Source organism: Mixophyes fleayi, chromosome 4 (assembly GCF_038048845.1).
Source record: "Mixophyes fleayi isolate aMixFle1 chromosome 4, aMixFle1.hap1, whole genome shotgun sequence".
Classification (NCBI taxonomy): Eukaryota; Metazoa; Chordata; class Amphibia; order Anura; family Limnodynastidae; genus Mixophyes; species Mixophyes fleayi.
Window position 1 is genome coordinate 224,112,203 of NC_134405.1, and position 27,445 is coordinate 224,139,647.

The window sequence follows — 27,445 nt, forward strand, 5'->3', positions numbered from 1 at the left end:
TGAGTTTATGCCGCACTGGTGGCCATAACATATATGAAATGGATTACATGGTGCCTACGGGATTAAAAGAGAGTTTTGATATAGTCTATTTTTTGTAATAATGGTGAATTATGTAATTTTTGATAGTTATTATTAAGCTGAGGTGTATTTATGTTTAAGCACATTTTTTAAGGATTCTGTATTAACTTGTCTCCATGGTGTTTATATATGGTATGTATTTGTTACACTCACCTGTCCTCGCTCCAGCGCCGCGATCCTCTCTCCCTTCCGGGTCGCGGCGGCGCTGTCACATGACAGTCGGGGCGGGGAATTCAAACTTGCAAACTACTAAAGTCCTGCTCTGACGCCTGGACAGCGTCAGAGCAACTTCCTATGTACCCTGACTAGGTTCTACTCGTGTGTCTCCCGTTTACCAGTTCCTTGCAGGCTTTCCCAGACATTAACCCCTCGTGTACCAGACCCAGGCTTGTTGACTAAGTATTATCTCCACTCCTCGTGTACCAGACCCAGGCTTGCTGACTACGTATTATCTCCACTCCTCGTGTACCAGACCCAGGCTTGCTGACTACGTATTATCTCCACTCCTCGTGTACCAGACCAGGCTTGCTGACTACGTATTTATCTCCATTCCAAGTGTACCAGACCCCGGCTTGTTGACTATGTATTCTCTCCAATCCAATTGTACCAGACCTCGGCTATCCTGATACTACCTTCCAGTTCCAGTGTTATCGTGGGCTACCTCCGACATCCTTACCTCTAGAGGCAGACCAGTGGACCGCGACCTGCGCTCCTCCGCACCAAAGCCCATTCCGCCTTGCGGCGGTTCTTGGTGAACACCAGGGGGTTCGTTAGACTCCGCACCACCGGCCGGCCAGTGCTAATCTAGAGTAAGGCAAGTACTCCATATTCATTACTTACATTGCTACATTATTGTTACAGTTTGCTCTGACCCAAAATATGGATACTTCAGGAGACCCCTCCCCTAGAGATTTGCTCCAACACCTATTAGGAAGGGTAGAGAAACAGGAATCCAACCAGGATCAATTGCTAAAATTTTTACAGGGACTATCAGCCCGAATGGATACCTTACAAACTACTTTAGCAGCATCTGGGATGGCATCAGCTTCCGTTCAGGCTCCTCCAGCCGCTCCTTCACCGGCAGGTGCAGCATCATCTTTGCGTATTCCTAACCCACCTAAGTTTGCCGGGGAACCTAGATTATGTAGGGGATTTTTAAACCAATGTGCTATACAATTTGAACTTCTTCCTGGAAACTTCCCTTTTGAAAAAGCAAAAGTAGCATATATAATATCCCTTTTGTCTGGTCAGGCCCTAGCCTGGGCATCCCCACTCTGGGAGAGAGATGATCGCTTATTACATAATTACTCCAATTTCCTTTCTACCTTCAAGAAGGTTTTTGAGGAGCCAAGACGAGTCGCTAACGCAGCTACCAGTATTCTTCGGCTCCGGCAAGGGAGCCTTTCTGTAGGTCAATATGCTGTGCAATTTAGAACAATGGCTTCAGAGCTCCGATGGAATAACGAAGCTTTAATAGCTGCTTTTTGGCAAGGTCTTACAGATCGTATTAAGGACGAATTGATTTCCCAAGAACTCCCTACTTCTTTGGATGATTTAATCTCCTTATGCATTAAAATTGATCTTCGCTTCAAGGAGCGATCCTTAGAAAAGGAACAATCCCGGCGTGGTTGCTTTCGTCTTGCCCCAGTTTCCAGACCCCTGTTCAGCCTCTGGAGGAACCCATGCAGCTTGGAAGAACCCGCCTCTCAGCTGAGGAGAGAGAGAGAAGGTTCAGGAACCGGTTGTGTTTGTACTGTGGCGAGGGGAGTCATCTTTTGAGTACCTGTCCTAAGCGTCCGGGAAACTACAGAACCTAACGTTTAATAGGGAGGTATCGTTAGGCTCCTCTGTTCAAATTCTCTCCTCTTTCAACAGCAAAGATTGTGTTATTATTTCCTGTGAAGTAATGGTAGGTTCCAAGGTTCACCCCGTTTCTGCATTATTTGATTCCGGGGCAGCAAGCAATTTTATTTCCTCAACGGTCATCTCTCAATTAGGTATTCCTACTCAGCCCTTAGAGAGGGCCATATCCCTGACCGCTATTGACGGAGGTACCATTTCTGGAGGACATATTCTATTCAGAACCATACCTTTAACTTTCAAAGTGGGAGTACTTCATGTTGAGACCATTTCTTTTTTAGTAATTCCTAAGGCCAATAACTCCTTGATCCTAGGCCTGCCATGGCTTCGTCATCACTCTCCTGGAATAGACTGGCATACTAGTGAGATTCTTTCCTGGAGTTCATCCTGTCACAGTAATTGTTTGACTAAGGTAACCCCTGTTTTTTCCAAGATCAGTGCTCAACTGGGCAACCCCCAACTATTGCCAAGTCATTACTAAAGCTTTTCAGATGTTTTCTGTGAACAGGAAGCTACTAAACTTCCACCTCATAGGAGTTGGGACTGTGCTATTAATCTTCAACCTGGTAAACCTATTCCCCGTGGACGCATTTTTCCCTTGTCTGTTCCCGAGACCAATGCAGTATCTGAATACATTCAAGAAAATCTGAAGAGAGGATTCATACGGAAATCATCATCTCCAGCAGGGGCAGGTCTGTTCTTTGTAAAGAAGAAGGATGGGGGCCTTCGTGCTTGTATTGATTACCGTGCCATCAATTCTATCACAGTGAAAAACAGATATCCACTGCCTTTGATCTCTGAGCTCTTTGATCAAATAAAGGGGGCCTCTATTTTTTCTAAGTTGGACCTAAGAGGTGCATACAATCTAATTAGAATAAAGAAAGAGGATGAATGGAAAACAGCTTTTAATACACGGGATGGACATTTTGAATACTTGGTAATGCCCTTTGGGCTGTGTAATGCTCCTGCTGTTTTTCAGAACTTTAGGAATGAGATCTTCCAAGATTTACTCTACCAATTTATAGTTATCTACCTAGATGACATCCTTATATTTTCCCCAGATCTCGCATCTAATCGCAGACATGTAAGAGAAATATTGAGCAGGCTTCGGAGGTATCAATTATTTTGCAAACTCGAAAAATGTGTGTTCGAACAAGAGAATCTTCCCTTCCTGGGATATATTATATCCAAGACTGGCCTTCAAATGGACCCATCTAAGCTTAAAGCCATCCTGGATTGGCCACAACCATTAGGCCTTAAAGCTACTCAGCGATTTCTAGGGTTCTCTAATTATTATCGACAGTTTATTAAGGGTTATTCTTCATTAGTAGCTCCCATTACAGCTCTCACTTGTAAATCCGCCAATCCTAAAATCTGGACTTCTGAAGCAGTGCAAACCTTTAAGGACCTCAAGACCTTATTTTCCACAGCTCCCATTCTTTTCCAACCAGATTGTCAACGGCCCTTTTTTGTAAAGGTGGACGCATCCTCCGTAAGGGTCGGAGCGGTACTATCCCAGAAAGATTCAGGTGGCAAATATCATCCTTGTGGATTCTTTTCTCGCTGGTTTCTGCCTGCAGAGAAGACTTATGGAATCGGTGATAAGGAGCTCTTGGCAATCAAATTGGCTCTCTCTGAGTGGAGACACTTACTGGAGGGTGCTCAGTTTCCGGTAACAGTATACACCGATTATAAGAATTTACTTTATCTACGGTCCGCACATTGTCTAAACCCTCATCAAGCCAGATGGGCTCTCTTCTTTTCACGCTTCAATATCAATATTACCTTCCGCCCAGGCTCAAAAAATATTAAAGCGGATGCTCTTTCTCGCTCATTCGATGCTACCGACACCGAAGCTTCAGAGAGAGACAAACCAATCTTGGATACCAACTGTATATTGGCATTGTCCCCATTGACCGAAAGGAGTTGTCCTTCAGGGAGAACCTTTGTAACCCCACCCCTCCATGCTAAATTGCTACATTGGGCTCACTCTTCCCTTTTTTCTGGACATGCGGGGATGCGGAAGACCTGGGAATTAGTCTCCCGAAAATATTGGTGGCCTACCATACGCAGGGATGTTAAGTCTTTTGTCTCGGCCTGTTCGAGATGTGCCCAGCATAAGGTTCCCAGACAGAGACCTACTGGTCCACTCATGCCTTTTCCTGTTCCCGATATTCCATGGTCTCATATTTCAATGGATTTTATTATGGACCTGCCAAGTTCTAAGGGACATACTGTCATCTGGGTCGTCACTGACCGGTTTTCTAAGGTTGCACATTTTGTTCCCTTGAAGAAACTCCCTTCGTCTCCTGTGTTAGCGGATCTTTTTATTAAAGAGATATTTCGCCCTGCACACATAGTATCTGATCGTGGGTCACAATTTGTATCTAGATTCTGGAGAGCCTTTTGCCAAAAATTAGGAACCAAACTGGATCTTTCATCTGCATATCATCCCCAGACTAATGGGTTGACTGAGAGGACTAATCAAGAATTGGAGAAGTTTCTAAGGTTTTACATCTCTGCCAATCAAGATAATTGGGTTGACCTCCTTCCTTGGGCAGAGTTCGCTCACAACTACCATTTCCATGAAGCAGCCTCCAATTCCCCCTTCTTTATGGTTGTCATCCCAGGCTACCAGCCTTCTCTTCCCTGCCTCACTCAGAGGTTCCAGCGGTGGACTCTCTCTTTCGCAGGTTTTCTGACATCTGGGATCTTGTGAAAACCAGCCTGAGGAGGTCCGCGATCCGCGCTAAGAAGGCGTATGACAAGAAGAAGAGGGTAGCTCCTCAATTCATCCCAGGGGACAAAGTGTGTTTATCCACCCGTAACATCCATTTGAAGGTTCCTAGCAATAAATTGGCTCCTAGATTCATAGGCCCTTTTGAAATATCCAAGGTTATCAACCCGGTGGCTTTTAAGTTAAAGCTTCCTTCGTCATTACGTATTCCTAGTGTCTTCCATGTGTTTCTCCTTAAACCTGTAATTAACAATCAATTCTCTACTGAAGAGAGGCCTCCACCTCCTGTGGTCATTCAAGAACAGTCTGAGTTTGAAGTCAAACAAATTCTGGATTCCCGTCGGTCAAGAGGAGTTCTGCAATTTCTAGTGGACTGGAAAGGATACGGTCCCGGAGAACATTCATGGGTTCCTGCTGCTGATGTGCATGCTCCACGACTTCTACGAGCCTTTCATAAGAAATTCCCCACCAAATCAGTATAGGTGTCCGGAGTCCACCTTTTTTGGAGGGGGGTACTGTTACACTCACCTGTCCTCGCTCCAGCGCCGCGATCCTCTCTCCCTTCCGGGTCGCGGCGGCGCTGTCACATGACAGTCGGGGCGGGGAATTCAAACTTGCAAACTACTAAAGTCCTGCTCTGACGCCTGGACAGCGTCAGAGCAACTTCCTATGTACCCTGACTAGGTGCTACTCGTGTGTCTCCCGTGTACCAGTTCCTTGCAGGCTTTCCCAGACATTAACCCCTCGTGTACCAGACCCAGGCTTGTTGACTAAGTAATATCTCCACTCCTCCTGTACCAGACCCAGGCTTGCTGACTAGGTATTCATCTCCATTCCAAGTGTACCAGACCCCGGCTTGTTGACTACGTATTCTCTCCAATCCAAGTGTACCAGACCTCGGCTATCCTGATACTACCTTCCAGTTCCAGTGTTATCATGGGCTACCTCCGACATCCTTACCTCTAGAGGCAGACCAGTGGACCGCGACCTGCGATCCTCCACAGCAAAGCCCATTCCGCCTTGCGGCGGTTCTTGGTAAACACCAGGGGGTTAGTTAGACTCCGCACCACCGGCCGGCCAGCGCTAATCTAGAGTAAGGCAAGTACTCCATATTCATTACTTACATTGCTACATTATTGTTACAGTATTGTTATGAAAAGTTTAAAATTAATTTGTAATCATAGTTGTACTAAATTCTTTGTTTTGTACTAGATGGTGATCCTGTGAATTATATATTATATACATTCTAATATTTTTTTTATCTTTCTGTTTGCTGCAAATTTTTCGATGTCCATGTGGCCGTGGCCATTTTATTGTTTGGACAATATTAAATCTAAGTATCGAGATAACTCACAGCCATGTTTGAGGTGACTTTTTAGTTTGATATAAGCCGTTCTTGGATATTTGACTCTCCGAAGGCATCGGCCATTTTGTTGGTGGGATACAATTGGCTATTGATCTCACAAGATTTTTGGCTATCTTTGTTTTGTTTTTAGTGGCGAAAACAGATCTCGTCATAACCAGGTGCCGTCATCACGTGTGTTCAATTTCTCACAGGATGGTCGTCTATCAAGTAAACATGTATACTATAAAAACATGTCAATTTATAGGCAATTATGTTAGCCATGATGAAGTGCTCTGCATGAAACATGTAGAGTGGTTTTGCTGTATACTAAATCCTACTATGAAGATACCTATCAAAGCAGTTTGTCTGTAAATGGATATTCTGTGAAAACAGGCTGGTGTCATTCTCTAAAAACCTAGCAGGAAAAGCGATACACTCAACATACTACTAGGAGTATTACAATACAAACGGTTTCTATTTTGCAAAAATTATGTGTCTTTTAAGACAACATTTTTGTTTATTTATTTTTGGACATGTATAATAAATTAGGCTAGATAATTTAATCTTCAATAATTCCAATAATAAAATGCTTCAGTTCCTTATTTAGAAGTGATTTAAGACACCCATTTAATAATTAATGTATGAACTGCCTTTTCTATGTTTCAATTTTTTTCCTAATTCCTATAAAGACTTTACTGTATTGTATATACTGTACTGGTACAGACTTTCAATTCGAATGACATGTGTCAAAGACCTTTGCATTTTTCAACACAAATCTCTGTCCTCAGTCTAGCAGCAACGTTGTTATGTTCTTTCCTAGCATAATAACAAGATATGTCTGCTCTACTTTACTTCTTCTGCACTGTCTTCTGCTTGGTATTAATAATGCATTATCTGCCTAATTTAGAGTTTGCTTATGTAAATTTTTGTGGTGTAAATATAAGCCTGTTGGTATGCATGTACAGTACAGAATTAATCTGTATTTAGATTTGAGCATATTTTAGATGTAAGTGCAGCAAACCGCTTGGAGATGCAACTTAATAAGGCTTCAATGCATCTTGAGATATGCTTCTTAGGTGTTGCATCTTTTGTGGGTACTGGAGTCATAGTATCTAGAGGCATTCCTGATTCACTTCAATAATAAGTTAGAACAATGCATTTAATCAAAGAAACACATATCTGTAATAATATATCCACCAGCATTTTAAACAAGTATTACACACTCTACAAATCTGACAATAAAGCAGGGAGGAGTATAGATATATGCATAAATGTCATGAATAAGGTCTTGAGCACAGCGACATTCATTTCAAATGTTTAATGTGCATTCTTAAATTCTACTAAACAGGCTTTGATGAATGCAACAATGTACACAAATGTACCTCTACACATACACTGTATGGCAGGTGTTTGCGTCATGTCAATTTCAACATTGCTTGCAGTGTTCAGAAGCATTAATGCTTTGTAAAATACAATGGAGTTCTATGGGAATACGCTATCTATATGGGCCACTATACTGCTGGGTAACTCTGACAATTCAATATTTTAATTTTTTTTTAGTCTCTTTATTTTCATTTCCAAGTATAATTAGAGTAAGTATACCAGTTTATATATGGAATGCTGTGGCCGGATCACCTATAAATAACTTATTGTAATAATATATGTAAATTATTAGCACAGTATGCTAATTTATATAATTGTAAATGTACTGATTCTTGATACTGGATATTAGAAATGTACTTATTTATTATATTGTGTTATATTTCTGTGTAGGAATTGCATTAGTTCCTGAGGTTTATGTCTGATGCCATGAGCATTTGTTTGAGGAGTCCTTTGTGTAACTTTGGAAGTCCTTGTTAAGGCTAATTAAGTTTATTCAATGTGAGTGACCAACAGTTGAATACACAACAGGGAGTTGGTACCTGTATCCTGCCTGGATAAAGGGAAAGGAAATATCTGAACATTGTAAACAGCACGTGATGTAGGATACCACAGATAGGAGTGAATTTTGTTAAGTATAAATTGCATTTAAATCCATGTTTGGGGAAACCTGTTGCATCATTATACTAAAAACAACTCAGACATCTTGGGGCCAGCAAAGAGTTCAGGGGGCTGGCTTACCTCATGCTAGTATGTGTCCAAAACTGTATAAAACAGCACTGGTTTGTATTGAATGTATCATTATTGTTCCATCTGACTTTCTGATCACTGGTACCTTCAACCAGTGTGAACTGTCCTTATCAGGGCACTTGAGCGAATAAATATCACTTGCTTCAAGACCTGCTTGACAACTTCTTTCCTGCTGTAATTTTCTGTGATCTACAGATTAGCCCCAATTCCAATCCGTTTCCGGCTGTTCTGAGGTTTGGACCCAGCTTTCTGGTACCACCGCTCTGCCAGCTACCCAGCAGTTCTGGCCAGTGTGATAGGTCAGGAGGGATCCATCCACAGCAACCCTGATCTATAGGAAGAGGTCAGGGTTACCAGCCCAGGTGCACCAGCAAGGGGGTACACCAGCAGCGACAGTTACCCAGAAGGAACGCGGTTCTGGATGCCGTGAAGGAGTTCAGTAGTGGAAGCAGCTTAAGTCCCTCCTACTTCTACTGTGGTTAGAGGGTGTAATTGGGATAAAGAAAGGGAACGGTGGCAAAGTAAGCCGAGCCAGTTCCCAGCAACAAAAGACAGGATTGCATAGGCAGTCCATACTGTCACACATGTGCATAAGTACTCAAACATACAGCTATAAGCGGCCTAAAGAAAGTATTTTATAATCTGAACAACATTCAAACATTAAGCAACAGGGAATAGTTTTTAGAGAAGCAATTTATACAAAAGGAAATTATTAAACCTTGTAAAATGTAAGAGGTGGGAGTGATGGGACTGGTTCTTTTTATTGGTATGCATTAGTGATAATGCTTAATAAGATGGATATGGCCAACATTTGGGACAGGTGAGCCAGACAAAAAGAAAGGAACCAATGTGACTACTGTTTTTACAACACATTGAGGATCTACAACTTCTGTGGAGCATAGTAGAGACTAGGTACCACCTATTGTAGATTTTATAGAAATTTTCTTTTATTAAAGTTTAGATTGAAGATTTAGGTTTTAGTCTCTAATTATGGTACAATAATCCTTGTTTATGGATTGGAATTTGTTTGGCTACAAGTAGTTTATTGTAAACAGTAGATAACATGCCTTTTTTCAAGGGTCATCTTGAGACAAGTAACAGAGATGACCTTTATTGGAAGAGAATTGAAAAAATGTTTACGTTAATGATTCTGCCACTATTCTTGTACAAGGAAGGATAAGTGTCAATTGGGGGGCTTGGAAATCTGGGTTGTGCAAAAGGGGGAGACTGAAGAATGGTCTAAAATAGTAATAACTGTGCGAATGAAAATTATTGGAGGTCTATTGTTATTGGGTATACCTACGACTGAGATTATTGGGGATACTCCACAGAGAGATGCTTCCAAGTCAACCCATCACAAAGTGTGAACTAGGCTACAACCTGGAGCCCCTGCCATCCATTCATTTATTGGCACTGCAGCTTGAGAAACTGGTTCTCACAGGGTCAGTGCAAGCTCTGGGGACGCCCTAGTCGGTACCACCCCACACTCTAAAGTGGCACTCCCCATTCCCCTAGGAAGCAGTATGCATCACCCAGGGGCGGGCTGGGCCGGGTGGCACATGCCCCCGGGCCGGACAGAAGAAGTCTATTTTGGGCCAGTGGTTCGACCGGCCCAAGTCTATTACTTGGTGGCTGGTCCCGGAGGACCTTACTTATTGGCTGCGGATCTTCCTGATCCGTTCCCCGCCTCCGCTCCTGTCCTATGTGCGAGAGCCGTGTCGTCACATTGGACGTGCACCACGTGACAGGTGCCGGCCCATGTGTGAGCAGCAGTAGCAGACAGCGCGCGGAGGGAATAAGGTAAGTGTGCGTGTGTAATGTTAGTATACCAGTGTGTTATGTTAATATTGTGTGTGCGCCACTATGTTAGCTGTGTGTGTGTATGTGTGTGTCTCTCTCTCTATGTTAGTATACAGTGGGTGTGTGTAACTATTAATACAGTGTGTGCTGCTTTGTTAATAGTGTGCGTATGTAATTGTTAATATACTGTGCTGCATGTGAGTGGGGGCCACTATGTTCTGTAAAGAGAACTCACTCACATCAGTCTCTGACCCACTGGGACTTACAGTATAAATTCCCTAACACACACACACAGACAGAGACACAGACTAGGGTCAATTTTGTTAGCAGCCAATTAACCTACCAGAGTGTGGGAGGTACCCGGAGGAAACAGGCAGATACGGGGAGGACATACAAACTCCACACAGATAAGGCCATGGTCGGGAACTGAACTCATGACCCCAGTGCTGTATAGCAGAAGTGATTTCCACTTAGCAACCGTGCACAGTGCCACTATGTATTTAATACAGTGTGTGTGTGTGAGTGGGGGCCACACTGTATGTAATACTGTGTGCGTGAAAGGGGGCCACTCTGTATGTAATACAGTGTGTGTGAGTGGGGGCCACTATGTTGATATAGTGTATGAGGGAAGAATGAGGGTGTCATGTGCAAGCTAATGTTTAGGCATAAATCTGCAAATATATGTTTGTGTATTACTTCCTAGAAATAGTGTGACCTGGTTCTCTTAGAAGCTGTTAGATCAATGGGTTTTGTGGATGTTAAACCACCCAGGGGGGCTGGTAGATAAGGATAGCACCTTATACCATTTATGGCAGGATGGCAAATGTGAATGCCTTTGAGGAGATCTCTTGCAAGACAATGAAATCTCACACATGTTTGGGAGGCCCCAGACAGGCCGACTGCAGAGACTGGGTTGTATGTTAATAACAGATTCAAGCTGAATAAGGGCACAGGAAAAGATCATATCATTTTCTCCAATATCATACATACCAGAGGCATGTGTGGCATGCAGATGAAGGGAAGCTTAGGACCTGTTGTGTGAAGGTAAAATCATGTTCGTAAACCATAATGTTGAAAAGTTAGGACGGTGTAAAGAAAACTTGACTTAGAGGTATTCAAACAGCAAAGTCATAAGACCCTAATTTGCATTCTCCCCTCCTGTTGGTTCTGACCTCACAGGGAAGGGGGCTGGGGGGCCCTGTAGCTTGACTTTAAAACTGTATTGAAAATGTAACTCTGGGTTCTTCTGAGGGAGTCAATTCGATATTGAAGATGTCCCATTTTTCCTGCTTCTCCCGGCAACGGAAACTTGATTCTAAGTGAGGTATCAATTCTGTGTTTTATCCTTTTTATTTTATAAGAAACAATTGCACTATATTTGTATGTCATTTTATTATCTTTTTATCTTAAGCATTGTGGATGTGTCTTCCATATTAAATTACACTTAATAAGTTCTAGTCTCTGTGTTCTTATGAATTCACGCGACAGTTTGGTCCAGACGCTACCTAATTGAAACTGTGCAAACCTTATGGTTTAAGTGAACTCTGATTAAAGTAAATTGTGTTGGATTAATGCTAGGGAGAACCGAAGGCTTCCTAAATAAGAGTGTCAGCTCTTATCCGAAACAACCTTGGTGGTGGTAATTAGTATCGCAAAGCTAGTGTGTGGCATAGATAGGGAAGTATTTAATCATTTTAGACAGACCAGGTGGTTGTCTTAGTGGTTGACCCTGTGTCACATATGCATCACGCAGACTCAGGTGAGTGCTGTTCGTGACAAATTGGTGGCAAGCTTGTGGGATATATTTCTAATTTTTTAAGAACTTAAGTGAATTAGGGTGTGTGATCCCGGAGAGAGGAAATACAGACTAATTCACCAGAGACTGAACTCAATGCTTAAAACATTATAAGACATACAGCAATTGTTTCTTTCCCTCCCCTTCTCTTTTTTTCTTATCTTTTTTTATTTGGCATTAAGCGGAGGAGATAGCGGCTGCATATAAACGCTTGACAAAGGAGGCGCTGATTTCAGACTGTGAGGATGGAGGAATTCCCACCAGTGGCAAAAGCAAGGAGCAATTGATTGAAGCTCTTGTGCAGAGGGATCAGCAACTCACAGCTGTGTCCGAGGAAGAGAATAGCCAGAACTCAGAAGTGGACCTGACTGTGGGTATTCCTCAAAACCAGGGACTGTTAATTTCGGATGATTCTAATGGTTCATGTGTGGACACTGTTATGGATGTTTATTTGCAAACTGCCCTAAAATATTTGGGCCCAGCGGACATTACAACTAAAATGCAACTCATACAGCAGTTCCAGGAGAAGGAAGCTGCTGACCGTCAGGAGAGGCGTGCTGCTATGGAGGCAGCAGAGAGGCGTGCTGCTATGGAGGTAGCAGAGCGCCAAGCAGAGCGACAGGCAGAAAGAGAATCTGCCGAGCGAGAGGCAGAGAGGAGATATGAGCTGGAGCTTGCAAAGCTCAAACGCCAGCCAGAAGCCAAAGACACTGGTATTAGCAGACCCCGTCCTGAGAATTTCCCTGTATTGGAAAAAGACGGGGATGTAGATGCTTTTTTGCGAGGATTTGAAAAGACTTGCCGACAGTATGGTCTGCCCAAAGATCAGTGGGCACAATATTTAACCCCTGGTTTGCGAGGTAAAGCATTAGAAGCCTTTGCAGATCTCCCACCTGAGATGGACGGAAATTATGAGGCAATCAAAAGTGCCCTGTTGCAACGTTTTAACATCACCCCAGAGGCGCATAGGCAGAAATTCAGAGATTTAAAACGCAGTGCCTCTGACACATATTCAGGACTTGTGGCCCAGCTGTGTGCTTCCTTCAAACAGTGGGTTGGAGGGCTACAGATCACCACCTTTGATGCTCTGCAAGATTTGATGATCCAGGAGCAGTTTCTGACTTTGTGCCCAGCTGATGTGAAGGAATGGGTAGTGGATCATGACCCTACATCATCTGTGGAAGCAGCTAGACTGGCTGACAAGTACACTGTCACCCGGGCACCTGCAGCTAAAAGAGGAACTTTTGTGCCAGGGCAGTCGACCTGGAAAGGGGGCCGGCCAGGAGGATCAACGCCACCCCCCTCAACGCCATCACCCACTGTTTCTTCATCTTTTGGGAGGGTTGGGGCAAAGCCTGCTGTGGGAGACACCCGCAGGTGTTTTGTGTGCAACCAGGTGGGGCACATTAGTACCGCTTGTCCAGAGAAGAAGACCAGTTCACCCTCCGCTGGGGGGGTACCTTCCCTGCAGTCTTCACCAGCTGTCCTGTGTGTTGCGGGACCAGAAGGGGGCCTGAAGGACAACCTACAAACAGTCACTGTGGGTGACAAGGTAACTGTGGGGTTAAGAGACACTGGTGCGGATGTTACATTAGTTCATTCAGAACTGGTAGGGTTAGAGGACTTCATTCCAGGAAAATGTATTTCTGTGAAAGGGGTTGGTGGAATTCACCTAACTGTACCTGTAGCCAAAGTTTACCTTGATTGGGGTGCTGGAAGAGGTATAAGGGATGTCGGGGTCTCAGATAATATGCCTATAGATGTGTTACTGGGGACAGATTTAGGAAGAATGTTGTCTCAGTATGTCTGTAATGACGATGTCAATGCCACCCCTGTTACTGTGTCAGAATCAACTGAAAGTACCAAAGTTTGTTCCCAGGTAGCAGGAGGTGACCAGGAAAAGGTCTGTTCAATTGCACCTGAAATGTGTAAACCAGGATGTGACAGGGACAGGGAATGTCTTATTATATCTGATGTAGGTAATGATGCTAATGTCACTGTGTTAGAATCAGCTGAGAATACCAACGTTTGTTCCCAGGCAGCAGGGTGTGACAGGGAACGGAAATGCCATATTATACCTGAAGTGTGTAATGATTTTAATGCCGCCCATGTTACAGTACCAGAACCTGCTGAGAGTAACCATGTTTTTTCCGAGGCACCAGGAGGTGACAAGGAAAGAGAATGTATTATTGTATCTAATGCGAATAATAAGGATAATGCCAATAACAGTATTGTGTTAGAATCCAAACCTGTCTTCACACTGACATCTTGTCATGGGATAGGGACAGCGGACATTGTTATTGCAGATATTGGCATTAATACTGGTGTAAATATTATGCTTACTAGAAATGGGACAGATGCCCATGTGATTACTTCTGTTGTGCTAGAGAAAGACAATGTTTCTACCCAGGTAATATGCCCAGAAGATGCTATACAGGTAACTGGGAGGGCGGGCAGAGTGAAGATGTATATTCTGTGCCTGAACCAACTGCACACAGAGCTGGTGAGCATGGGGGGGAGACACCTAGTCCTGACCAACGGGAAATAGCGAGTGACAGCAATCCTTACCTTGCTGCTGGGACCTGTAGTTCGAATGTTCACCACTCAGATCTACATCTGAGTTCTGACCATTCACTTGAGTTTTCTATAGAGACAGGGGGGTCAGTGGCTAGCCCACTCTCACTTAGCCAGCCGTCTAACAGCTTAGAGGAGGTAGATGAGGGGCCCAAACTCCCTGTTACTCTACACTCCCAGATAGATTAGTCCAAGAGGGAGGGGAGCATCCTGTTCCGTAGCCCCCAAGATAAGAATTGCATAGTGTGTCCCCACCTAGAAGTGCAGTGTCAGGAATCCCAGGCCATTGTTCCCTCAGGCTTTAACTTAGAGGACATGAGAATTAGAGACAAAGTGCACACTGCAACAGGGTTGGTACATGAGAACATGACGCAGGCCCAGACAAGCCAGAAGCAGTGGTATGATCCCCCTGCCAGGATGATAGAGAGGAATTTTCATGATAATCTGTTGAAGGCTCCTAATGACAGTGATGCGTGTGCCCTGACAGTCTGTAGATTGCCAGATGAGGGGAAGAAGGACTTGCCATTGGATCTAGTAGCTGCAGTGCAAGGGATAGGACCCTTTAAGAATACAGAGGTTAGCCCACAGATATTGCCAGACCAGAAGTCCCAGCTGTCTGAGATATGTAACCCCTTTTTAACCCTTCTCCCCAGAGAACCAATTGAGATCCGGCTAACAGCTATTCCATTTGAACCAGGTGGGATCTGTGGGAGATGGCTTGGGCAATGACCTGTCAGTCAATTCCCATGCCATCTCTTAAAAAGGGAAGGTGTCATGTGCAAGCTAATGTTTAGCATAAATCTGCAAATATATGTTTGTGTATTACTTCCTAGAAATAGTGTGACCTGGTTCTCTTAGAAGCTGTTAGATCAATGGGTTTTGTGGATGTTAAACCACCCAGGGGGGCTGGTAGATAAGGATAGCACCTTATACCATTTATGGCAGGATGGCAAATGTGAATGCCTTTGAGGAGATCTCTTGCAAGACAATGAAATCTCACACATGTTTGGGAGGCCCCAGACAGGCCGACTGCAGAGACTGGGTTGTATGTTAATAACAGATTCAAGCTGAATAAGGGCACAGGAAAAGATCATATCATTTTCTCCAATATCATACATACCAGAGGCATGTGTGGCATGCAGATGAAGGGAAGCTTAGGACCTGTTGTGTGAAGGTAAAATCATGTTCGTAAACCATAATGTTGAAAAGTTAGGACGGTGTAAAGAAAACTTGACTTAGAGGTATTCAAACAGCAAAGTCATAAGACCCTAATTTGCATTCTCCCCTCCTGTTGGTTCTGACCTCACAGGGAAGGGGGCTGGGGGGCCCTGTAGCTTGACTTTAAAACTGTATTGAAAATGTAACTCTGGGTTCTTCTGAGGGAGTCAATTCGATATTGAAGATGTCCCATTTTTCCTGCTTCTCCCGGCAACGGAAACTTGATTCTAAGTGAGGTATCAATTCTGTGTTTTATCCTTTTTATTTTATAAGAAACAATTGCACTATATTTGTATGTCATTTTATTATCTTTTTATCTTAAGCATTGTGGATGTGTCTTCCATATTAAATTACACTTAATAAGTTCTAGTCTCTGTGTTCTTATGAATTCACGCGACAGTTTGGTCCAGACGCTACCTAATTGAAACTGTGCAAACCTTATGGTTTAAGTGAACTCTGATTAAAGTAAATTGTGTTGGATTAATGCTAGGGAGAACCGAAGGCTTCCTAAATAAGAGTGTCAGCTCTTATCCGAAACAACCTTGGTGGTGGTAATTAGTATCGCAAAGCTAGTGTGTGGCATAGATAGGGAAGTATTTAATCATTTTAGACAGACCAGGTGGTTGTCTTAGTGGTTGACCCTGTGTCACATATGCATCACGCAGACTCAGGTGAGTGCTGTTCGTGACAGAGGGGGTCTTAATATAGTGTGGGAGGTAGGCTATTTAATGGTGGAGTGCATGTGGGGGGTAATTATTTAATGGAAGCTATTTTATTTGTGGGGCAATTGTATTTAATAGTAGAACCTATTAATTTAAGGTTAGGTAACGGTACCTTTAATTTAATGCTGGGGTGGTTTGGGGATATTAATTTATTATGGGGCTGATAATGGGGAGGAGGGCTACTTTTTAAATTTGAATATGAATTATTTAGTGCCGAGGATGGTTGTGGGAAATGGTTATATTTAACGTAAATGCTATTTAATTTATTGCTGGGGCTGTTTGGAGGGAGGGAAATAGGTTTATATATTAAATGGGAATGCTATTAATTTAATGTTGGGGCTGATTGAATGGAAATAGGTAAATTTATTGAATTTGTTTGCTGTTTATTGTCAGGGTTGGTTGGAGGGAAATTGATCTATTTAGCAAATGTGAATATTATTATTTTAATGTTAGGGCTGGAGGGAGGCATAATTATAAAATGTGGGTGCTATTGATTTCACTCTGGGGCTGGTTGGAGTTTTCAAATTTTTATGTACCCATATTTTTTCCAAATAGGGCATCCAACATTCCAGGATCAAAAAAAGCAGCAACTGAGCTAAAGAAATCAGCTGCCCAAAGTGGTGAAAGTGACAAGAACAGGTAGGAGAGAGCTGGACAGTCTTTCAACTGTCCTGAATCTGGTGGTACAGTCCCGAATTTGTATGACTGTCTCGCTTAGGACAGTTGGGAGGTATGTTCTGCTTCAGCCTGTACTGCTCGTGAAGGCAGAGCTGCGTCCACCTAACAGTAGTGCACACAGTATTGCCTGTGTATTTGTCTAAAATGATAACCATGCTACATCATAGGGGGTTACCCTGTCTAAAGTGCCCAGGCCCCCCAGAGCCTTAATCCAGCTCTGGGCCTGGATATAAAAATATATATATGGATTAAGCAACACTAAAATAGCCTCTTTTTATATAGATAAATATATATTGTACCAAAAACCACAGTTTAAGGATGGGCCGCTACTTATGGGCCAGTACTGTGTGCTTGCCCTCTGGCCTAAAGTCTGCCAACCCTCCACTGCCATCGACTCTGCTGCTTCTTACCTTCACAGGTGGGATCCTCAGACTGGAAGTGTGGCATTTGTCACTGACATCATAACCATCATCAGACTTCCATTGTAACACTGAAATGGAGGAGTTACAGCCATCAGCTTCACATGAAAGAAGTATTTGGCTTCCTACATGTCAGCAACCAGCGCTCCTTGTGGGGGCGCTGCAGGGCCCTCAAAAACACTGGATGAGTGACATTATGTCACTCAGTGTTTTAGGTTGACCCTAACTATTGGCTCCCCGCGCAAGAGCCTAGTTTCACCTATTGGCTGGCCCTGGCAATGTAAACCGACCCTTGTAATATGTATTTGCTATCTGCCCTTGACTATTCTGTGCAGGATTCAAGCTGTTAAATACCTAATTTATTGGCTGGAAAATATGGCACTCAGAAATGCTTGTGGGAAAACAGCCTTTGATGTGCTGAGTAAATTGTGTGCAATGTTATTCTATGTGATGCCCTGTGTATAATCTAAAATGAATTTAAATAAGTATGATAAAATAGGCAAATAAATAAATAAAGAATACATCCTGCTGCTTATTTAATGTAATTTATCTCCAAAATATCTTTATATGTTTACATTAAGGGCCACATTTTTTCATGACTTTGATGGATTTTACAAAATAAAGAAGACAATATGTATGTGTTCCCACACACTCTCTCTATCTAAAATCTATGAATGGTCAGGATAATGTAATTACTCCGGTGTACAGTGTGGCTACAGCAATATCCTACTTTGAAATCCATTAAGAGGTACAATTATGAAACGTCAGGAAGGAAAGTCTAATGCAAAGTCATTTTGTTTCCGGAAAGATAAAGGGAATCATTATAATTTTACAGTTGGGTGGAGCAGAGCAAAAGGCACTTTCTTATCTTTTGCAGAGGTGCACAGGATTGCTGTCCCTGATGTGTGGATCTGGGCATTCCATGTTGAATGTCTGCGGTATAGTGCAATTGCAGACATTATTGAAAATCTTTTTGCTGACAAGTTTAAGGAAATATACTGAAAGCCATCATTTTATTTTGACATAAATATTAAATATAAACATGTAGTAAATGTAAATGCTTACTAGAGGACAAAGTATATTACAATTCATAACACTACTGAGAGTCAAACGACTATTATAGTGCACTTCGGGCCAGATTCAAGTCCAAATGCACCTTACACAAAAACTTTTGGTTGAAAATAGAATGCAGAACTTGAGCATAATTCCACCTGTATTCAAATCCGAAGTATGCTCTGACCAAACGTTAATGCCATGTGTTAACAGACACAACAGGATGCTGTATACACACATGCATATTTGCAAAATAAAGTCCCATCAGAATGCATGCAAAATAAAATATTTTAGAGAATAAATGAACAACTCATACTATAATCAGCAATAAAAAATATATATGTTTAAAAAAATATTTAACATTTTTTTTTTACACTATATACTTAAATCGCTCTTTAAGTTGTAAGCAGTTGTAAGTATCATTTGTGTTCGGACGTGAATTGCATGAAATGGCATTCGTTGCCCTATGTTCCGTTTAGGTGCATGCTCAGAGGGAACTCACGCAATAAGGCACTCAAATAAACTTACGTCCGAACATGAAACAGGCCCTTTATATGTAGTGTAATTGGGTGTCATCTTTTTACTAATCACTATAGTTTTCTACTGATGGAAAAAATTGACTTATTATTTACTATCAGTACATTTACCGATATGGCAACCACAGTTTTCATGCTGGTGACAGTTTTCCACAGGAAAAAGGCTTAATATTTAATGCAATCTTGAAGTGGCATTATGTTAGTTTCAATGATGCACAGTTCCCTATATGTAAAGCAATGTGAATTCTTGCCACAAATAGATTTAGCCACTAACACCATTCTCTATAGAACTAGGAGAATGGCAGTTGTCAATTATACAGTATCTAATATAAAATTTTGCATAACAAACTGATGCATAATTATGATAGTGTGCACCAATGTATGGGGATTTATTGTCCATTGACAGAAATAGCAGCTTCTATGAGTAAATAATGTATCTGCACTTGTTTACATGTGTCTTGTAGTCCATCAGTGTTTAAACTGGAGCCACGTGGTTATGCTACCTGCTTTTATGTGCATTAAGTGTTCCAGAATTTAATGAAAGTGCTTGCAAATGTTAGAACAAAAAAACTGTAATGGGATAAAAAGAGACACACATGTTAGAACCAATAATCGTAACTTAGTTTGTGCCATTTGTTAGGGTCAGGGTGATAACCAATTTTTGGGGATGAGCTAATTGCATTAACAAGTCACTTGAAATTTAATTCTCTATATTATATTATATTTTTTATTGGGTCATAAAAAAACCTCAAACAATAAAGATAAAGAGACAAATCAATTCAATCTGTATAGTCAGATAAAATGTGAGTACAAAGGAATTGGACTGGATGTACTGAGTCCTCCTGCAGTGTAAGCTGTTGTAGTTGTTTTCAGATAAGTTTTCTGGCTACTGGCTTTATATAACACTGAAGGTCCCAGGGAAGGGACCACCACCTTTTTGCTACATGAGGGGTATCATCATTGAGATTTGCCCAAAACGACATGTCCCCTTTAATAATTACAGTGGCCAAATTCAGAATTGAATTAGCGCATGAAGGGCCCAAAGGGGGAATGCAATAGTAGTGGTCCGTGAAAAACCATAGCCAGCCACTAGAGAGCGGAGGTGGTCAGCCCATGGAGAACTTGGCTAGCACCATAGTGTAGTAAATAAAAATAGTTTATTAAAATCAGACGATTGTGCTTACCTGCCATCATCAGGTTCAGTTATGTGGTGTTGAAGAGATAGAGGGAGAGAGACTGGCACATAAAGAAGAATGGGAGAAACTGGCACAGACAAAGAAAAGGAAGCAGATGGGCAAATGCTGTTTCGGACTGGGGCACTAATGGCCTATTGGTGGAATGCAGTGGTAAGGGCCCATGAAATATTGAGTGTGCGTCACCCTGAAAGTGGGGGCGCCCCACTGAAGGGGCATGGCCAGTCAACAGAGAGTCAAGGCCAGCCTCTAGAAGGTGCATGGTCAGATTACAAAATATATATATATTATTTTCAACTCACCTTCTGCCAGCCGCAAGCCAGTGAAAAAAATCTAGTCAACCAGGCCATGGAAGGTTTGAAAACAGTAACTCAAGTGTAAGTAACAATACAGCACTTGTAAGCTATGATGGCATCTGTATAATTAAGTTCGAAAGGAAAAAAAAATAACTTTAATTAAATAAGTAAATAAAAACATTTTATATATGTTATATATTATGTTTATTTTAAATATTTTAGAGTGGGTGCTTGCAGAGAAGTGCAGAATGCACTTCCACTTCCTCCATCGGGACTCTAAGTGCATGGTATTAGCTATGCGTCTTAAGAAAAGAGGTCAGGGCCTCAGGCAGTGGTGCCCCCTGGGCGTTTTCCAGTACTGACCACAGGCAGTAGGATGAGAGAGACTGTTACAGACATTGGAAGGAGAAAGGCTGGCACAGACAAGGGACGTTCAGAGAGGTTGGTACAGACAGTGGATGGGTAAAGAGACTGGCACAGACGAGGAAGGGTAGTCAGGCTGGCATAGACAGGGTAAGGGTAGTGAGGCTGGTGCAGACAAGAGAAGGGCCAAAAGGCTGGCAGAGACATTGGAAGGGCAGACAGGCTGGCCCAGACTGGGAAAGGTTAGTGAGGGCGGCACAGACAGGAGGCTAGTGAGGCTGGCGCAAACAGAGTTAGGGCCAGGGCTGCCATCAGAAATTGCAGGGCCCAGTACAAATGAAACAGACAGGGCCCCTCCTACTCCTTGATCCCATATTCCTTGGACAGGTGGACCCAGAAGTGGCAGGCTGTCCTGCTCTCTTCTATCTGTTCTTGCAGATTTCACTACCTGCAGCTGCTTGTGTCTTAAGCTCAGTTGCTGCTTGACTGCATCCTGGAATGTTGGGGCCCTGTTTAATGAATAAACCTTTCCCTTCTTCCAAATAGCCCCAGCAATGAATTAATAGCAGTTACATTTAATAAGTATGCCTATTTCCCACAACCATCCCCAACATTAAATAATTCATATTCACATTTATTAAATAGTCCCATATTAAATTATTATCCCATAAATCCCAGTATTATACTAAAGGTATCATCACCCCATCTTAAATAAAAAGTACCCACTATTAAATTAAGTAGTCCCACCAACAAATAAATTAATAGTACCCACCATAAAATAATTAGCCTCCACCCTCATCCCACCATTAAATTAACCTCCTAACCTAAATGAACCTACCTTCCATCCACATTATATTAAAATACCCTTTTCTTCACACACATTCTTTCACCAGCACTGTGTTGGAGAGTCAGACTCGTCTGTCTGTCTGTCTGTCTCTTTTGAAGCCTGGGAGGAACGGGTCCTCTGATTTGCGGCTGCATGAAGTAAGGTGAGAGGGTCTTTCAAACTGCTTGCATAGTCCTGCTTGGGCTGAAGTTTAGTGTGGGCAGGGTTGCTATGTAGTGGGGATATCCAGCTTCAAAATTATTTTTAAAGATAACAGACAACTTTGTGCTACACCTCGAGTTGATGTGTGAATGATTGGGGTGATTCAATTGCTCACTTGGGGCTAATATTCAGGAGCGCTACAAGTCAGCTAGTGTCACTGCTGATGGGGACTACAGTAGCGGTATGTCTGTCCATGGTCTGGACATTTTGCTCCTACTCCTATGGCTTACCCAATGCTACAAATCTTCAGCCTTTGCCTGTCTTGCTTTCCTCCGTTGGAAGTTGTATTTCCTATCTTGCCTAGCAACCATTGACAATGGTTCTGAGCATGTGTAGAACTTTCCATTCATTTTCATTAATTCTGAAAGTTTCCTGCTGAGGTACTATAAAACGGACCCTCTGTCATGCAGGCATTGCTAGGTAATTGTGTTAATATACAGCCTCTGTATCTAATACTTACTTTTGTGTTTTGACCCTGCTGTTGGACTTCTGGGTCCAGCTACTGTTTTACCACTTGGAACCTTACTTACTGACTTGCTTTAACTTGTACTGACCAGGCTCTGAATTATTGGACTTGCTAGAGTTTTCCCCTCTGAAAACTTTGTTTACTAACTCTTAATAAACCATGTAATGACAAGGCTCTGTGCAACTGGACTCGCTCTTGTTTAACCCCTTGGAACCTTGTTTACTGACATTGCTACACTGTATACTGACCTGACTCTGGACAATTGGACTCGCTACAGCTTAAACGCCTTAGAAGTCTCCAAACTGACCTTCTGCTATATTAGGTGCCTATTTAGTTTTTAACTTTTGTACTTGTATTTTTAACTTCTTGGAGCTCCATCTTTTAATATTACCACCTTGTAGGTCAAAACAGGCGGGAATCTGGACTGTGTCTCTATAATTGGGAAAGATCAGTTCTTGTTGTTTTCCCACGTCTGTGTCTGTACCAGAAACTACTATCCAGGAACCACCATCTCAGTAGCTTCTCGCATTACTTCCCAGCCAGCTTCATCAGGATGACCCCTCAGGACAGTCTACTTCCAACCATCGGAATCCATTCGATTAAGTAAGGTAACATAGTTTCTTTTGTTTGTTACCATGATAGCTAGATCAATTTATTAAAGTAAAAGGATGTAATGGTTCATATGTCAGTGGTCTATGAGGCTTATGGTTTTTTTATGCAAGTTCAAACTTCCAAGTCCCATTCAGCATAGAATTGTCCAGGATTCAGGATATTTTGATGTGCAAACCTTAGGGGTTCCTAATGTTAACCACTAGTGTACTTATCTAGATGTAGCTGTTTACAGTTCAAACCAGACCAATATTTGATTAGGCAACTCACAGTTTACTTACATACACTAGTTGTGTTTGCTGGGTCCTCCTGTGCTGCTCCTTGATCCTTATCCACCTTGTGAGAAAATGTACAGTGGTCAAAAACAGTGTCCTAACAATCTTAATACGTTAAAGCAGTGTCACTCCATACATTGTTTCTAATAAGAGCGTGCTGTTCTGAATTTATTCTATGGTATGTGTTCCACAGTGAAACCACCACGACTTCCTGGTTCACAGGATCTTCCAGTGTTTGCATGTATCTGAGCCAACAACAAGATAAAGTAAAGTTACTGTTCCCGGTGGAGGGGCCAGCCACCATGAATCATACAGGTTCCTGGGCCAAAAGAGGGGGGTTTCGGACAATTCACCCCATCTGTACAACACAGACATTTTTATTTATAACTGGCGGGCCCCCTAGTAAGTCCGGGGCCATTATAACTGTACCCTCTGTACCCCTCTGATGGCAATCCTGGATAGTGTTAAAGGTGTTAAGGGAGACAAAGCCACACAGACTATAATCCCCTTCCCGACACCCCAGGTACCTGCTGTTGCTCACAGATCCAAGACCACCTGGGTACTGCTCGTACTCAGCTGCTCCACAGGCCTCCACCCGTGGCCCAACCCCTGGCTGTAACGCCCGCCTTCTGGGGGCACAGGACTTTAGGTGCCCTTTTGGACTGTTAGGGGGGCTTTGTAAGCCACTCTTATCTATAACTAAACTACTCACTATCACAGAACCAAGTGTCCCAATACGTTGAGGACCAAATGCCCGCCTATGACTATCAGGACCTAATGTCCTCTTTAATACAGAGGGCCTGTTGCCCTTCTAATCACACGGCCTATTGCCCTACTAACAGCTATACAGGCCTATTACCCTGGTAACAGGGACCTACTGTCCCTCCTTAACACTAACAAGGGCCTAGCACCCTACTAAGAAAGTGCTCTACATCTAGCTAAACACTATGGACCTGACACCCAACTCTACCTATAGGACATTTTGCCAATACCTAATTAACTTGACGGGCCTACTGTCCACAATTAACTATGGCCCTTGTGCCCATTGTAGGTAAGGGGCCTTGTGCCCCTACTGGCTCTAGGGCCTTGTGTCCTGTTTTAACTAATGGCCTAATGCCACAGAGGTGCCAGTCCTACTATGGGGCCACCCTAACTGAGGCTCTGGCCTAGCACCTGTATGTCGCCTAGGCCTAGCAGGGGCAGAATGATTTTGGCCACACACTATGTACATATGCCTAGCATTTGAGAGACAGGCAGAGAATCCTGTCTGTCTGCTCCGATTGTTTCAACGTCCCTGCTGTCGCTTCCTTGGGAGTAAAGAAATTGACTAGGGGATGCCTTGAGTGGGTTTGCACCGAATCAGAACTATGTAAAAATTGTTTTATTTTTTAACTTCCTTTGTTCTCTGATTAGTATCAGTTTCTTTCTGAATGAGTGTATCTGGGTTGAAGTGTGTGTAAGCCCCTCTATGACCAAGGAAGGAAACCAGGTGCAAGGCTGAAGGGGCGCCATGGCCCTCTATTATTTGCTCCAGGCTCAGCCCTCAAGGGATGTATGCCTTGGGGTACCATCTACCAAACTCTTGCACAGAGAGCTGCGACCATAAAGAGAGGCACCCAGCTCCATGCTCCCTTCTCCATGCAGTGATGCTGACGTGAACTAATAATTATGTCATGTCACTTTCAGTGGCGAGGAGCCAGCAAGGATAAAATGCAATCGAGAAGAAGCAGAGAGAAGAAAAAGCCCTAAGTTAAAAAAAATAATTACTACAGGGAGGGGGAGGGGGAAATCATGGGGCTGATTGGAGAGTGTTTAAGTCACCAGAGGTCAAGGAATGGTTTTGGGCAGTAATTTAAGTGAATGCTATTAATTTCATATTGGGGCTGGTATGGGGGACATGTCTGTTTATTGAATGGGAATGCTATTATTTTTATAATGGGCTGGTTGGGGGAGAGGAGGCCTTATTAAACATAGGTGCTATTAAGTTAATGTCAGGCTGGTTGGAGTAAAATAGAAGAAATTATTAAATTCAAATGCTATTAATTTAATTTTAGGGCTGGTTGGCCTGTTTATTAAGCAAAAAACTATAATTAATTTAATGTCAGGCTAGTGAGGGATATGGTGGTTTAGAGCTTTCCGTGAGGTGAATAGTTCCTATCTATTTTCCAAACAGGGCCCAAACATTCCAGGATTTTATTATTTACTATCAGTCAATTTACTGAGATGGTAATCACACTTTTCATGCTGGAAAAGGCCTTGTATTTAATGCCATCTTGAGAGTGGCATTATGCTAGTTACAATGCAATATTTGCATATGGTGATGCACAGTTTACTGCATGTAAACCAATGTGTTTAAAAAAGGATTCTAGCCCCAAATAGACTTAGCCACTAACACCATTCTCCATTGAACTAGCAGAATGGTGGTTGTCAATTATACAGTATCAAATCTAAATTCTTTCATAACAAATGCACATTTATGTTAATGTGCACCAATGTATGTGGATTTATTGTCCATTGCCATAAATAGCTGCTGCTATGAGTAAATAATGTAACTGGACTTGTTTACATTTATTCTGTGCTCCATCAGTGTTTAAACCGGAGCCACATGGATATTCTACCTGCTTTTGTGTGCATTAAGTGTTCAAGACCTTTAATGATATTGCTTGCAAATGTTAGAGAAAAAAACATTGTAATAGGACAAAAAGAAACATGCATGTTCAACTGATAACAGTAACTTAGTTTGTGCCATTTGTTTGGGTCAGGGTGGTAACCAATTTTTGGAGATGAGCTAATTGCATTAAGAAGTCACTTGAAATTTAATTTTCTATATTATATTATGTTTTTTATTGGATCATAGAAGAATATCAAACAATAAGGATAGTGAAGAAGAGACAAATCAAGATATACAAAAAATAGAAGAGACAAATCAACTCAATTTGTACAGTCAGATAAAATGTGAGTACAAGGACACTGGACTGGATGTACTGAGTCCTCCTGCAGTGTATACTGTTTTCAGATAACTTGTTTGTCTGAAATCTGACTACTGTTCTTATACAACACTGAAGGTCCTAGGCAAAGAACCTCCACCTTTCTGTTACATTAGGGGTAAAGCATGAATGGGATTTGTCCAAAACTCCAAATAGCTTTTAATAATTTCAGTGACAGCATTCAGTGTTGAACTGGAGCATAAAAGGTCCAATGGAGGAATGCAATGAGAGTAGCCCATGACATAGTATGTCAGCACACCACTTAAATGACAAGGCCAGCCACTAGAAAGTGGATGTGACCGGCACATAGAGGACATGCCTGGAATGATAGTGTACTATATTGTGAGGTGCCCACGGGAGGAGGGGTGGGGGATGTCCGAGCGTCCAAACGCCGCAGGAGGAAAAGGCCCCTAACTTCGTGTGCAGGGCACTCGTTTTGCTGTAAGGGAAAAGGGAGAACCAGAGGCCTATGCCTCTCTGCACTAAAGGGCCTTGCACCCTCCTACAGTCCAGGGCCTTGCGCCCAACTACAGCTCAGGGCCTTGCGCCCTGCGGGAGAGCCAAGCTCCTACCTATTCTGGCCTACAGCCAGAAGCTACTTACGGGCCTTATGCCCAGCGGGGGAGACAAGCTCCTACCTGAGGGCCTCACGCCCTGTGTCTACCTGAGGGCCTTGTGCCCTGCGGGGGAGCCACGCTCCTACCTGAGAGCCTAGTGCCCTGTACCTACCAAAGGGCCTTGTGCCCGCTAACCACTAAGGGCCTTGTGCCCTCTAAACAACTAGGGCCTTGTGCCCTCTAAACAACTAGGGCCTGGTGCCCTCTAACCATCTAGGGCCTGGTGCCCTCTTAACACCTGCAATGGCCACCACTACCTGCGCCACAGGCCTAGTGCCTGAAGGTGCGCCCGGGCCTTGTGCCCGACCTGAAAGAGTGATTAGTACTCACCTGCTCCGCGCAGGAAACTCAGCTTGACACGCCGTCTTCGGGTCTTCCAGGCTCTCCAATCGCCGGCGCCTCTTCTCCTGTTTGGCGCTGTTGAAGGCTGCTTGGCGGGGGCGCTCTTAGCCCTTACAAGGGCTCCCTGCCAACGATCTCTGCTCCGGCATCTTGATTGAAGTCTTTGGGCAGCAGGGTAGCTCACAGCCCTTACAAGGGCTCCCTGCCGCTTCTTCCGCTGCTGGACTTCCTCCGGCGACGTCCTTCTTCTTTCCCTCCGCCGCCGGACTGACCTTGTGACGGCGCCTGGTGGCTGATAAAGCCG

The 27,445-nt window shown here is 43.0% G+C and overlaps 1 long non-coding RNA gene across 1 annotated transcript in view; it reads right to left on the reverse strand.

Moving 5' to 3' along the window:
• The window catches only part of LOC142150080 (uncharacterized), a 493,307-nt gene that overhangs the window by 133,071 nt on the left and 332,791 nt on the right, over nucleotides 1-27,445 (reverse strand). The window contains exon 2 of the long non-coding RNA XR_012691002.1: nucleotides 17,348-17,427. This is a non-coding gene — a long non-coding RNA (uncharacterized LOC142150080). The remainder of the gene's footprint in view (nucleotides 1-17,347; nucleotides 17,428-27,445) is intronic.